This window comes from Macrobrachium rosenbergii, chromosome 6 (genome assembly GCF_040412425.1).
Source record: "Macrobrachium rosenbergii isolate ZJJX-2024 chromosome 6, ASM4041242v1, whole genome shotgun sequence".
NCBI lineage: Eukaryota > Metazoa > Arthropoda > Malacostraca > Decapoda > Palaemonidae > Macrobrachium > Macrobrachium rosenbergii.
Genome location: NC_089746.1, coordinates 65,359,012 through 65,372,081, shown reverse-complemented (window position 1 = coordinate 65,372,081; position 13,070 = coordinate 65,359,012). Strand labels below are relative to the sequence as shown.

Below are 13,070 nucleotides of genomic sequence, written 5' to 3'. Positions count from 1 at the left end.
ATAAAATGACGGCAAATTAGTACTGATCGTGATTCATACCTGATCGATACGCGGATGATGACACTCATTTCGTTCATGATTTACAATTTAGGAAGCCAAATTGGAACCTCAAAATGTCAAGCGAAGATGCAATGCATTACTACCGTGATAAGAAAAAAATTCTCTTTGTATTTTAATAATTTACTCACATTTTTATCTGTTCATTTGTTTTATTTCTTGTTTATACTAACTGTGATCTCTTCGTTCTGTTTCCTATCATTTTCTTTAACGTCTTTCAAATGAACGCCATAATATGCTTTGAAAGTTTGAATTTCCAGTCAGTTAAAGTTAAGTATATCTTAGTTTAACCAGACCACTGAGCTGATTAACAGCTCTCCTAGGGCTGGGCCGAAGGATTATCAAGTCAGTGGCATCATCTTTACTAATAATAATAATAATAATAATAATATTTTCAATTCAAAGCCCCCTTTGGTGAGCTTGTTCCATATGAATAGGGTTCATCTTTGAATAATAATGTAATAATAATTTTTTCCATTATCTCCTGGCATCGAAAAACAACCACGAAGTAAATACGAAAATTATCAGATATAAAAACATTGACACTTACTATTCAACAGTGAAATGCTGAATGCCAAAGTATCTAATTTCTTGATATTTCTGAAAAGCCACCCGCTGATTTTGGGGAAAAACCTTCTCTATATCCTGCTAATTAAGAACCAGCCACCTCCCCCCAACACCGAATTTCGGGAAAATGGTTCCTTTACGACGGGAAATGTAAGATTTGAATATAGGAAGATGCAGAAAGCCTTGGATGGACAGTGTAAAAAGAAAAAAAAAAAGTATTGGAAAGAAAGGCCAAAATGTTCTGTTAAACGCAAGCTTGCGTGCGAGTTAGGAGTCACATGGCGTGTAAATACACACACACACACACACACACACAAACACGCAAACATTGGCTACACAAACCACAAACAATAACGACAAAGAAGTGGCATCGCTTTCCTCGTCTCAGTTGAAACCCGGATACAGGCCAGCAAAGATTTTACTTCAGTCCCTCTTTGAAATATGATCCAGTGCTTAAAAAAGAAAATGGGTAAGACATCCATCCATCCTCTCTCTCTCTCTCTCTCTCTCTCGCGTGTTCGTTCGTTTGTGAGTACAGTCTCAATCGAGGGTTTGCAACTGAACGATCAAAGACTCGAGTACGCACTGCGCGTGTCGCTGTGCGCATGCGCAGGTGTATTACGCGTTTCTTGGTGTAAATGTTGAGTTCGTATGACTAAGTATGCACTATAAGGATTATACTAAATATATTTACTAAATATAGAACTGTAAAATATCAAATAATGGTGATTTTTAAATCGTATATACGAAAAATTTACTAATAAATACGATACAGCTGAACGAACACACCAATGCAAGCTAATGGACGCGCCCAAAAACAGACACATGAACATGACATAAAATAAAAGCAAAATTATGCATCGAAAACAGCCAAATGAACGCACCAAAAGTAAGCGAATGAACGCACCGATAAACAGCCAAATGAACACACCAATACAAGCAGACGAACGCACCGAAAAACAGCCAAATGAACACACCAATGCACCCTAATGAACGCACCCAAAACAGACAAATGAACACACCAATACAAGCAAATGAACGCACCCAAACCAGCCACTTCAAAACGCCAATGCTACGAAATTGACTCGCCATAATATTATCAAATGAACGCAACAAAAAGAGACAATGAACGCACCACAGACAGCCAAAATGAACGCACCCAGAAACATCCAAATGAACACACAACATAAACAATAGGAAGTGAACACATCTGAATCCTCCGCCACAAAATACACGGCCTCAAAAAGCTAGAGAGAGAGAGAGAGAGAGAGAGAGAGAGAGAGAGAGAGAGAGAGAGAGAGAGAAACAACGACGTCGGCCCTCTCTAACAAGGTCAATCTTGTGCCACGCCAATGAGTGCCAGTCACGGCGGAAAAATAAATGTGAGAGAAAAATGGAACGGCCAGTCTTAATTTTTTTTAGCCCTTTTTCAAGACTGGGCTTATAATCGCCTTTCGTATGAGAAAAAATTGACAATAACGAGTTAACTTTTATGTATTATGGGCAATGAAAAATTAAACTGTGTTTTTAAAATAAGCGTGAGAGAAAAGTGGACCGTGCAAAGTCTTAATTGTTTTTTAGTATAAGAAAAAATTAATATATATCTTTTTTAACTACAGACAGTGAAAAATTAAAATGTTTCTATCAACATAGCAGAATAAAAAAAACTTAATTTTTGCATTCCTTCTTCAGGACTGGACTTATAATCGCCTTTTGTATAAAAAAAATTAAGAGCTAATTCTTTTTTTTAATTATGAGAAATAAAAAATTACAATGCATTTTTGAACAGCAGTATAAACAAAACAAGCTTTGCACATCACAGTTAAGAAAAAATGAAAAGTTTTCTACATTAAAAAAAACATAAAATGAAAATGAATTTTGGATGCTAAAAAATTTAAAAATGACTATTACTGGAGAAATATTAATGATAATTTTCTTAATTAAATTTACGAGAAAAGAGATCTGTTTACCTAGGCAAACGTCTACATCAGGAAACAGAGAGAGAGAGAGAGAGAGAGAGAGAGAGAGAGAGAGAGAGAGAGAGAGAGAGAGAGAGAGAGAGAGAGAGAATCTAATCACTTCAAAATTAAAATGACACAGCAAGACATATAAAAAAAATTCTGGCTAAATCTCAGTGAAAACTGATCCAAAAACTCACAAAGGAATAAAAAAGTTACGAAAAAAATTTTTCCAAAAAAGAAAAAATGCAAAAGAAAAAAAATTCCAAAAAAGAAAAAATCCAAAAGAAAAATTTCCAAGAACATAAAAAATCGGAAAAAAAAATTCAAAAAATAAAACAATTCCAAAAAAGAAAAAAATTCCGAAAAGAAAAAAAATTCCCCCCAAAAAATTCCAAAAGAAGAAAAAAGTTCCGAAAAAGATAAAAGCTTCCACCTTATTCCTTTCATCTCCAACGCCCCCGGCCAGCCCCCTACCTCGCCCTAACTTAACTTTAACGACGCAGGAAGAAAATAAGAAAATAGAAGCGATTTTTTCTTTTGTACCTGAAGAAGACGGGACAAATAAAAGTCTATTTCCGTCCTTGAAAAAAAAGATAAAAGAGAGAAAAAGGTTTCTGTCTCGAGCGAGGTTAAGAAAATAAAATATATTGAACATTAACGAAAAACTAAATGACCAAGTCGAGGAATAATTATATTAATGAATGAATAAATTCAATGAAAATGCACTCAAATCAACGAATACCAAAAATTAATGCAATATGCAAATTATTAATGACTTGCCAAAGATTCAATATAGATTAATTACGTGTCATTCTTTCTGTAATTTCAAAAAAGGACAAATTATATTGAATGTTCGATGAAATTACCGAAGCCATTTCTTTAATAATTAACTAAAAAACCGAAAATAATACGTAGAATTGAATATTAATAATCAATTGATGATTCTAGTTCTCTCTCTCTCTCTCTCTCTCTCTCTCTTGTGTGAAAAGAGAAATAAATTTCTAACTCACATCGGGATCGAACCCAGGTCCTTCAGTTGGTAGCGACCTTGCCTTTCAAGTGAAAGACCTGGGTTCGATCCTCATGCGAGCCAGAAAAAAATTATATATATACATACACACACACACACACACACACACACACACATATATATATATATATATATATATATATATATATATATATATATATATATATATATATATATATACATACGTATATGTATATACACGTATGTATGTATGTGTTGTATGTGTCCACACAAACAAAGCACACTTACACAAGTACCCATTACATCCAATTCAAAATCCCCAACAAACAAAAAAATGTATTTAATATGCTATATCGTACATAGGTGTGTAGTTTGGAGGAGAGGCTGACGAATTTTACCTTGGAACCCACTGCTGAGGTCCGTTCCCTTCCGGGCATTGTTTAACTGAGAATAGAATTTAGGTCAAAGGCCAAGCACTGGGACCTATGAGGTCATTCAGCGCTGAAACGGAATTTGAGAGTAAGAGGTTTGAAAGGTGTAACAGGAGGAAAACCTCAAAGCAGTTGCACTACGAATCAATTGTTAGGAAAGGGTTGAGGAAAGTACGATGGAAGAAAGAGAATATGGAAGGAGGTACAGTAAAAGGAACGAAAGGCGTTGCAGCTAGGGGCCGAAGGGACGCTGCAAAGAACCTCAAGTAAGGCCTATAATGAACCTTATGACCAATGTTCCCATATTATAGCTGAACCAAAGCCTCCAACTTTTACTTTACTTTTTTTTTGTATCTATTTATGAAATCCTTCCTCGGTCTTCTCCTAACCAATTGACCTACGTCTATCAAATTGCCCCAGATCAGACAATTTACAATTTTTCATTTACACTGACAAAAAAAAAAAATACTGATATGAACAGCTACGCCCTTCACAGGATCACCTGACCAGCGCAGATCAAATGGCCCAGATTAGACAATGTAGACTTTTTCATTTTCACTGACAAAAAATCATGACATGAACAGCTATACCCGTCTGAGTATTTGCACCGTTAATCGAAACAACAATTTATTCTTTTCTATTTTCACTAGGAAAATACAATTATTATGTTTATTCAAAAGATGAGCCCAACTCATATGGTACAAGCTACCCACAGGGGCCACTGACTTGAAATTCAAGATTCCAAAGAATTTTATGGCGTTCGAAGGTAATGGGGAAATACAGAAAGAAAAATATTTACCCTTTAAATTTTTTTCATTGTAAAACTACACCATCATTTACACCTTATCATGTGAATTGACAAAATCCAGTCTTGAACAGCTATGCTCTTCTGAATATTTTCACCGTGAAATGAGACCATGATTTACAACTTTTTCATTTGAACTGACAAAAACCAGTCTTGAACAGCTATGCCCTACTGAAAATTTTCACCGTAAAATGAGACAATCATTTACACTTTTTCATTTACATTGACAAAATCCAGTCTTGAACAGCTATGCTCTACTGAATATTTTCACCGTAAAATACGACCATCATTTATACTTTTTCATTTGCACTGACAAAATCCAGCCTTGAACAGCTATGCCCTTCTGAACATTTTCACCGTAAAACTATACCACCATTTACACTTTTTCATTTACAGTGATAAAATCCAGATTTGGGCAGCTATGCCCTGCTGAATATTTTCACCGTAAAACTATACCACCATTTACACTTTTTTATTTACACTGACAAAATCCAGTCTTGAACAGCTACGCCCTACTGAATTTTTTCACGTAAAATGAGACCACCATTTATACTTTTCAATTCCATCGACAAAATAAAACATGAACAGCTATGCCCTTTATAATCCATTTCCGGATTCCCGGGCCTTCGTCAATTGCTATCTGGCAGAACGACTTGAAAGTTTGAGGAAACGAGAGAGACAGAACGGTTCACAGTCAAGGTTGTTTGGAAAAGAGACAATAGTTTATAGTAGCGAGGTGTTTCAGGCGGAAGGGTTACCACCTTCCTGTTCTTTAGCCCACGGCATAAAATGAGCGAGAATAATAATTAAAAGATAACATTGACTGACGAGTTTTATGTATATTTTATGGCAAAGGAGATTTTTGATATAAAAAAAATTATGTAAGAGAATCCAGAAAAAACATATGACAATATGGACGAATTTTTGTATTTTTCTGGTGAGAAGGGGATTCCTAATACAAAAAATATTATATAAGGGATTCCAGAAAAAATAAATGACATTATGGACGATTTTTTTTTCATTTTTTGGAGGGGAAGAGGATTCCTAATATAAAAAAAAATTATGCAAGGGATTCCAGAAAAATAAATGATAAAATGGACGAGTTTTTTTTTATTTTTTTTCGGGGGAAGGGGATTCCTAATATAAAAAATATTATGTAAGGGATTCCAGAAAAAATAAATGACAATATGGACAAGTTTTTGTGTTTATTTTTTTGAAAGGGATTCCTGATATAAAAAAAATTATGTCAGAGATTCTAGAAAAATAAATATCGTTACGGACGAATTTTTGCGTTTTTTTTTTTTTTTTTGGGAAAGGGGATTCCTGACATTAAAAAAATTACGTACAAAAAAAAAAACACACACCAAAGTCCGCAACCCCCCCCCCCCTCACAATTCCTTTCGCGCGCGCGAGAGAGAGAGAGTGGGCCAAAAAAATGCATTTTTTGGGCCGAGAGAGAAATGTCTGACCCCCAAAATCTGTCTCGGCGCAAATAGACCGTTACGGTTTGGCTGGACAAGCAGAGAGACGGGGAATATCTTGTTATTATTTTCTGAAAGGTTTCACCCCAGTGGGTGAGAGTTATCTGGCGTTTTCACCCCACAGAAAGGGTTATCTGGTGCCTCCAATCCTGCGGGGTGAGGGCAAAATCAAGAATCTTAATTTTTCACCACAGTGGGGTGAAGACAAAATCATGATTCTCCATTCTTCACCCCAGTATAGAGAAGATTACCTGGTGTCTTCACCCCGATGGGGTTACGGTTACCTGGTGCCTTCATCCCTGTGGGGTGGGGATTATACCGTATCTTCACCCCAGTGGGGTGAGGATAATCTAGTGTTTCAAGCTCAATGGGGTGAGGATTATCTGACGTCTTCACCAAAGTGGGATGAAGACAAAATTAGTCTTTACTCTTCACCCCGGTGGGGTGAGGATTACCTGGTGTCTTCACTGCAGTGGGGTGAGAATCACCTGGTGCCTTCACCCCAGTGGGATGAAGATTACTTGGCGCCTTCACCCCAGTGGGATGAGAACAGTATTAGTCTCTTCATTCTTCACCCCAGTGCGATGAGAATTACTTGGTGTCTTCACCCCAATTGGGTCAAAGTGTCTGGTCTTCAATCTTCACCCCAGTAGGGATGAGGATTACCTAGTATCTTCGCCCCAGTGGGGTGACGATTATCTAATGTCTTCATTCTTCACCCCAGTGAGATGAGGATTACCTGGTGTCTTCACCCCACAGTAGTGAAAATTACCTGGTTTCTTCACCCCACTGGATGAAGACAAAATTAGTCTTTGCTCTTAACCCCAATGGGAGAGAGAGAGAGAGAGAGAGAGAGAGAGAGAGAGAGAGAGAGAGAGAGAGAGAGAGAGAGAGAGATTTATCAGCATTGCCACTACCGGAAATGACGCAAGAAGTCTTCAATCGCCATACGCGTGCCAAGGCTGGAACGGCTAAAGTAGAGGTCTCAATGTTAAATGAGAGAGAGAGAGAGAGAGATTCAGTCGTCTGCACTTCTTTGGAATGGAGGAGTCAGTGGAAAAACAAAAAAAATTAGAGGGGAAAAAAGTAGAAGCTTGTTTTTACACTAATAACAGAAAATTCACCAATATTTTCCCGTTATTCTGTTTTTATCAATATTTCCTTCTTCTTCTTCTTCTTATTTGCCAAGTTTTTGTACACTAGCTTTTGGCAACTTTATTCCTCGAGTTTTTTTTTTTTTAATTCCACACATTATGTTTTTTTTCAGTGTCTAGTTTATCATTTTATACCAAATATACTGTTATCTTGTCGTAAATATATATTACACATTCGAAAAAGAGCCCCTTAAATAAATATACATATATGTAAACAAAATAAAAATATTTAGCGTAAACCCCATTCAATATCATCTAAACAACATACATTTTTAAATGTAAAAATTACAGAAATTGATTTAAAGTGGATATATAATCCCTTGAAAATAAAAATATCATCACGGGAAGGTACATTATAAAAAATGATAACAATAGTAAATAATATAACAATATGGTTAAGATATACGCCAAGAAAAGCATAAATGAATTCTAAGGACACAATAGATCATCTGAACAGAACACAATCATAAAAAAAAAAAAAAAACACGGCAAGGGCAACAAAAACAAAGTGACGGAAGAAGTACAGTTGTGAAAATCTCCTTCCCAAATCGGCCTTGAACTTCAGCGTGTGAAAAATGTCACAATTTCACCGGTGCGCGGCGTAAAAAAATCGCCATTTTACGGAAGACCACCAGGAAGGGCAAATATATATATATATATATATATATATATATATATATATATATATATATATATATATATATATATATATATATGTGTGTGTGTGTGTGTGTGTGTGTGCGTGTGTGCGCGCGTCGAGAAGTGAAAAGGGTTAATTGAATAGAACATAAAATTTAGGCCAAAGGCCAAGCTAAGCTGGGACCTAGGTTGAGGTCGTTCAGCGCTGAAACGGAAATTGAGAGAAGAGGGAGGTGTGACAGGTGTAACAGGAAGGAAAAAAAAAAAAAAAAAAGCCTCGCAGTTGCACTATAAAACAACGGTCAGGAGATTGCTGATAGCAAGATGGAGGATAGAGACTATGAACGGAAGTAGAGTAAAAGGAATGAAAGGGGTTGCAAAGAACCTTGAGTAATGTCCACAGTGCACCGTGAGAGGTGCACTGACGACACTATCCGGCCCCCACCCCGCTGGAGAAAGGGTGAATAGAAATGAAGAAAATATTTGGGGTTTTCGACCTGAAACTGCACCAAATTTATAGCTACTTACAAATTGCAATCTTACGACCACACAGCATCGAATTAATGATTGATTTGAAATAATTTAGGCTGTCAAGCCAAGCACTGGGTTACTTTCAGCCATTCAGTGCTTGAAAAAGGAGTTAGAGAGGCTGAACAGTAAGAATTCAGAATGGAAGCTAGAATGGAGGTAAAGTAAATGGCTAAAAAAAAAAAAAATGGGAGCAGCTAGGGGCCGAAGCTAGGCCGCCAACACCCTTTAATAATGCCTACAGTGTACCACGTGAGGTGCACTTCCGGCACTAACCCTCTACGTGGAGCATGAAAGGAAACAGTTCACAATTTAATGACGAAAGATTCAGACAATTTAGGGAAAAAATGCGACAAACCGGAATTTGGCAGACACTTAAATTCGCTAGAATCTTGAACTCTGTGAAGTATATTTCAACCTAAAACCGTTCCCGAGAGCCAGTTCCCTACGAGACTGAGCAAAACCTCTAGAGAATATTATTCCCGAATTTGGCAGAAACTTAAATTCATGAGTAACTTGAATTTGGGAACCATATTTCAACCTCATTTTCGTACTGAGAACCAGTTCCCTAAACAAAACCTATAGAGAATATTCCCGAATTTGGCAGCACCTTAATTTAGCGAGAAGCTTGAAATCTGCTAAGCATATTTCAACCTAACGTAGCTACTGGGTGCCAGTTCCTTACGGAACAGCAAAGCCTCAAGAGAATAGCATTGCCCAAACGTAGATGGGGAACTTATCACCACATAACGCAACTGCAGTTATTAATTCAAGAAGAATCAGGAACAAAGGAGCTGGCGTCACGAAAATCAGGTTAGGGTACACGTTCATGCAATGCTGAAGTGATCTCTGGCAACTTCCCCCCCCTGCTAACAGACAAAATCATTCCCTCTGTTTACAAAATGAGAAACTGCTGTTGGCAACGCTGCCTGTGGAACAAAGTCGATATTTAACATCCAAACACGTGACAAAAAGCACGTCTACCAAATGACAAACTTATTGTTAATTAAAGAACAACGCTTTGGAGTTGCCAGATATCTCCAGTGGCTTTATTTTAAGATCTTGCGTAAGGAAGCACAATAACAGAAAGCTATAAATAAAAATATCAAGGAAAATAAATGAATAATTAACTCATCAAAACTGCAATTAATCCATTTTAATTACATTATGTCTTCACTTTTTACGAATATATATATATATATATATATATATATATATATATATATATATATATATATATATATATATATATATATATATATATATATATATATATATATATATATATATATATATATATATATATATATATATATCAGCATTAATCTCACCTCTCCCAGTGACCCAAAAATTAAAATGACAATAAAACGTATATCTTAATTAAATGATGATTTTAAACCAAAAGGAAAATGAAAAATTAAAAGCCGATGCTTAATATGCATCGTTGCTTTTCATTAGAAAGGTCAAACGACGAGAGAGAGAGAGAGAGAGAGAGAGAGAGAGAGAGAGAGAGAGAGAGAGAGAGAGAGAGAGAGAGAGAGAGAGAGAGAGTGAGAGAGATATTTAAAACACCAAGTTCCTCGGAATTTCAAGTCTGTCCAGCTTACCAATCCTTCCTAGAACTGGCCCAGAGGTGACCTAATTCAGTAAGGTCAAAATTAAGTGGCAATTTCCCAAAAAATGTTAAGAAAAACCTGTTTTTATAATATTAGGTCACCTCCTAACCAGTTATAGGAAGGCTTCATAAGCCAAGATTGCGTAGCATAGAAACATATATATATATACATATATATATAAATATATATATATATATATATATATATATATATATATATATATATATATATATATATATATATATGCTGTTCTGTGCAATTGTAGCTTATCAGTCCTTCGTAGAACTGGTCTAGAGATGACCTAACATTCAATATAAAGGTAAATATTAAGTGCCAATTCCAAAAGGTCATGTAAAACGAATACTAATATATATATATACATATATATATATACACAATATATATATATATATATGTATATATATATATATATATATATATATATATATATATATATATATATATATATATATATATATGCATATAGATATATTCATTGGAAGCTTGAATTTCAAGTAAATGGCGCCCGTGGGCTTGTTCAATATGAATAGGCTTTATATTCTGAATAATAATAATAATAATAATAATAATAATAATAATAATAATAATAATAATAATAATAATAACAATAATAATATATTTGTTCTGTGCAATCGTCGCTTATCAAGCCTTCCAAAAACTGGTCAGGCTGTGACCTAACTTTCAACAAATAGCTCAAAACTGTCAATTCACAAAGGTCATGACAAAAACAAAAACAGCAGAATATGCTCACTCAGTGGCCCCTTTGCGACGGTGAACATTCCACGGTTCGAGATTAGACTAAACAACAGGTAAAGGAGAGAATTGGCATTCAGGTGTGCTGGTACACGTCAACTCTATGAAGGCATGTTTTGGAAACATGCACAGAGAGAGAGAGAGAGAGAGAGAGAGAGAGAGAGAGAGAGAGAGAGAGAGAGAGAGAGAGAGAAATCTATTTCTAGACCTACGTACAGGATTTACAACAGGACACGATCCCACACACACACACACACACACACACACAAACATACACACAAACACTAAAATAAGTGTAAATCTAACTTATGTGAATATCAAAACAATAGGCCTAACTTATTACAAGGAAAAACACAAACATCTACAACAGGATTTACAACAGGACACAATCCGACACACACAAACACACACACACACACATACACATGCACACACACAAAACCAAAATAAGTTTAATCTAAGTAATGTGAATATTAAAACAATAGGCCTAACTTATTAGGATGGAAAACACAGAATCCTCCCATTTCAAAACAACAGGATTCACGGACACCTATAACAAGTCACGCTCCTACACACACACACATACACACGTTCCGGACACGCAAGCACGCAAGCGCATTCCCCGAAAATTTTCAAAGAATAAAAGACAAAAGAAAGAAGAAAATATGAATATTTTTTCCGGCAGGATTAAAAAAAAAAAATTTTTTTTACCGGCAGGAGTAAAAAAAAAAATTCCGAAAGGAGTAAAAAAGAATATTTTACCGGCAGGAGTTGAAAAAACATTAGATCGGCAAGAGTAAAAAAAAAAATATTTCACCGGGAGTGAAACAATTTTTTTACCGGCAGGAGTAAAAAAAAAAAAAGGAATATTTTCCCGGCAGGAGCAAAGAGAAAATATATTTTACTGGCAGGAGTAAAAAAAAAATTTACCAGCAGGGGTAAAAAAAAAAAAAAAAAAAGAATATTGGATTGGCAAGAGTAAAAAAAAAATTTACCGGCAGGAGTAAAAAAAAAACTTTTACCGGCAGGAGTAAAAAAAATTTTTTTACCGAAAAAAAAAAAGAATATTGGATTGGCAGGAGTAAAAAAAATTTACCGGCAGGAGTAAAAAAAAAAAAAAAACTTTTACCGGCAGGAGTAAAAAAAAATTTTTTACCGGAAAAAAAAAAGAATATTGGATTGGCAGGAGTAAAAAAAAATTTACCGGCAGGAGTAAAAAAAAAAAAAAAATAACTTTTACCGGCAGGAGTAAAAAAACATTTTTTTACCGGAAAAAAAAAAAAACTGCCTAAAAATCTCTGTCATATATTCACGGTTGGAAGCTTAAGCATCAACTAATGATGGAGGAACGGCCAACCATGCAAAGGTCGTAAAACTCTTGCTACAACACATGACGACCACGCAGCCAATCGCTCTGCAGGCGACGCTGTCGCCGACGAGGGTGGCAACTTGATGCATTCTATCCTCAAAGCAAATAGGGAAGCGAGGATGTGAATGACACACAAAAATGAAAGTATGGAAGAAAGAAGGACAATTGGACACAAAAATAAAAGTAGGGGAAGAGAAGAAATGAATTGGACACAAAAATAAAAGTAGGGAAGACAGGAAGACAATTGGATATAAAAATAAAAGTACGGGAAGAGAGGATGTGAATGACACACTAAAATAAAAGTAGAGGAAGAAAGAGGTAGATAACGGTAAAATAAAGGTATGAACAGAACAAAAATAAAAGTAGGAAAAGAGAGGAATGTAATTAAAAATAAACTAAAAAGCGGGGCATATCCTTGAAAGGTACAGTTAGCATACCTCTTGAAATACGATCATTATATCATGAGCAAAGGACAGAATAGAGCCAGTCGTCTTACTTGGCCACACGAGAAAGAGAAGGTAAGTTTAAGCGAAGAGAGTGGGGAAAACATACCCCCCCTAAAATGCTCTTTTTAAAGGTACTTAATGCTTTGACTTATTAAGGGCCACTCTTAAAGGATCTTTAAAATTGGAGAATAATTTTTTTAAGTGTATGCAAACAAACATATATATATATATATATATATATATATATATAT

General features: G+C 35.4%; 1 protein-coding gene across 6 annotated transcripts in view; it reads right to left on the bottom strand.

Moving 5' to 3' along the window:
- The window catches only part of LOC136839669 (adenosylhomocysteinase-like 1), a 296,235-nt gene that overhangs the window by 147,075 nt on the left and 136,090 nt on the right, over positions 1-13,070 (bottom strand). The gene's annotated exons all lie outside the window — the stretch shown is intronic.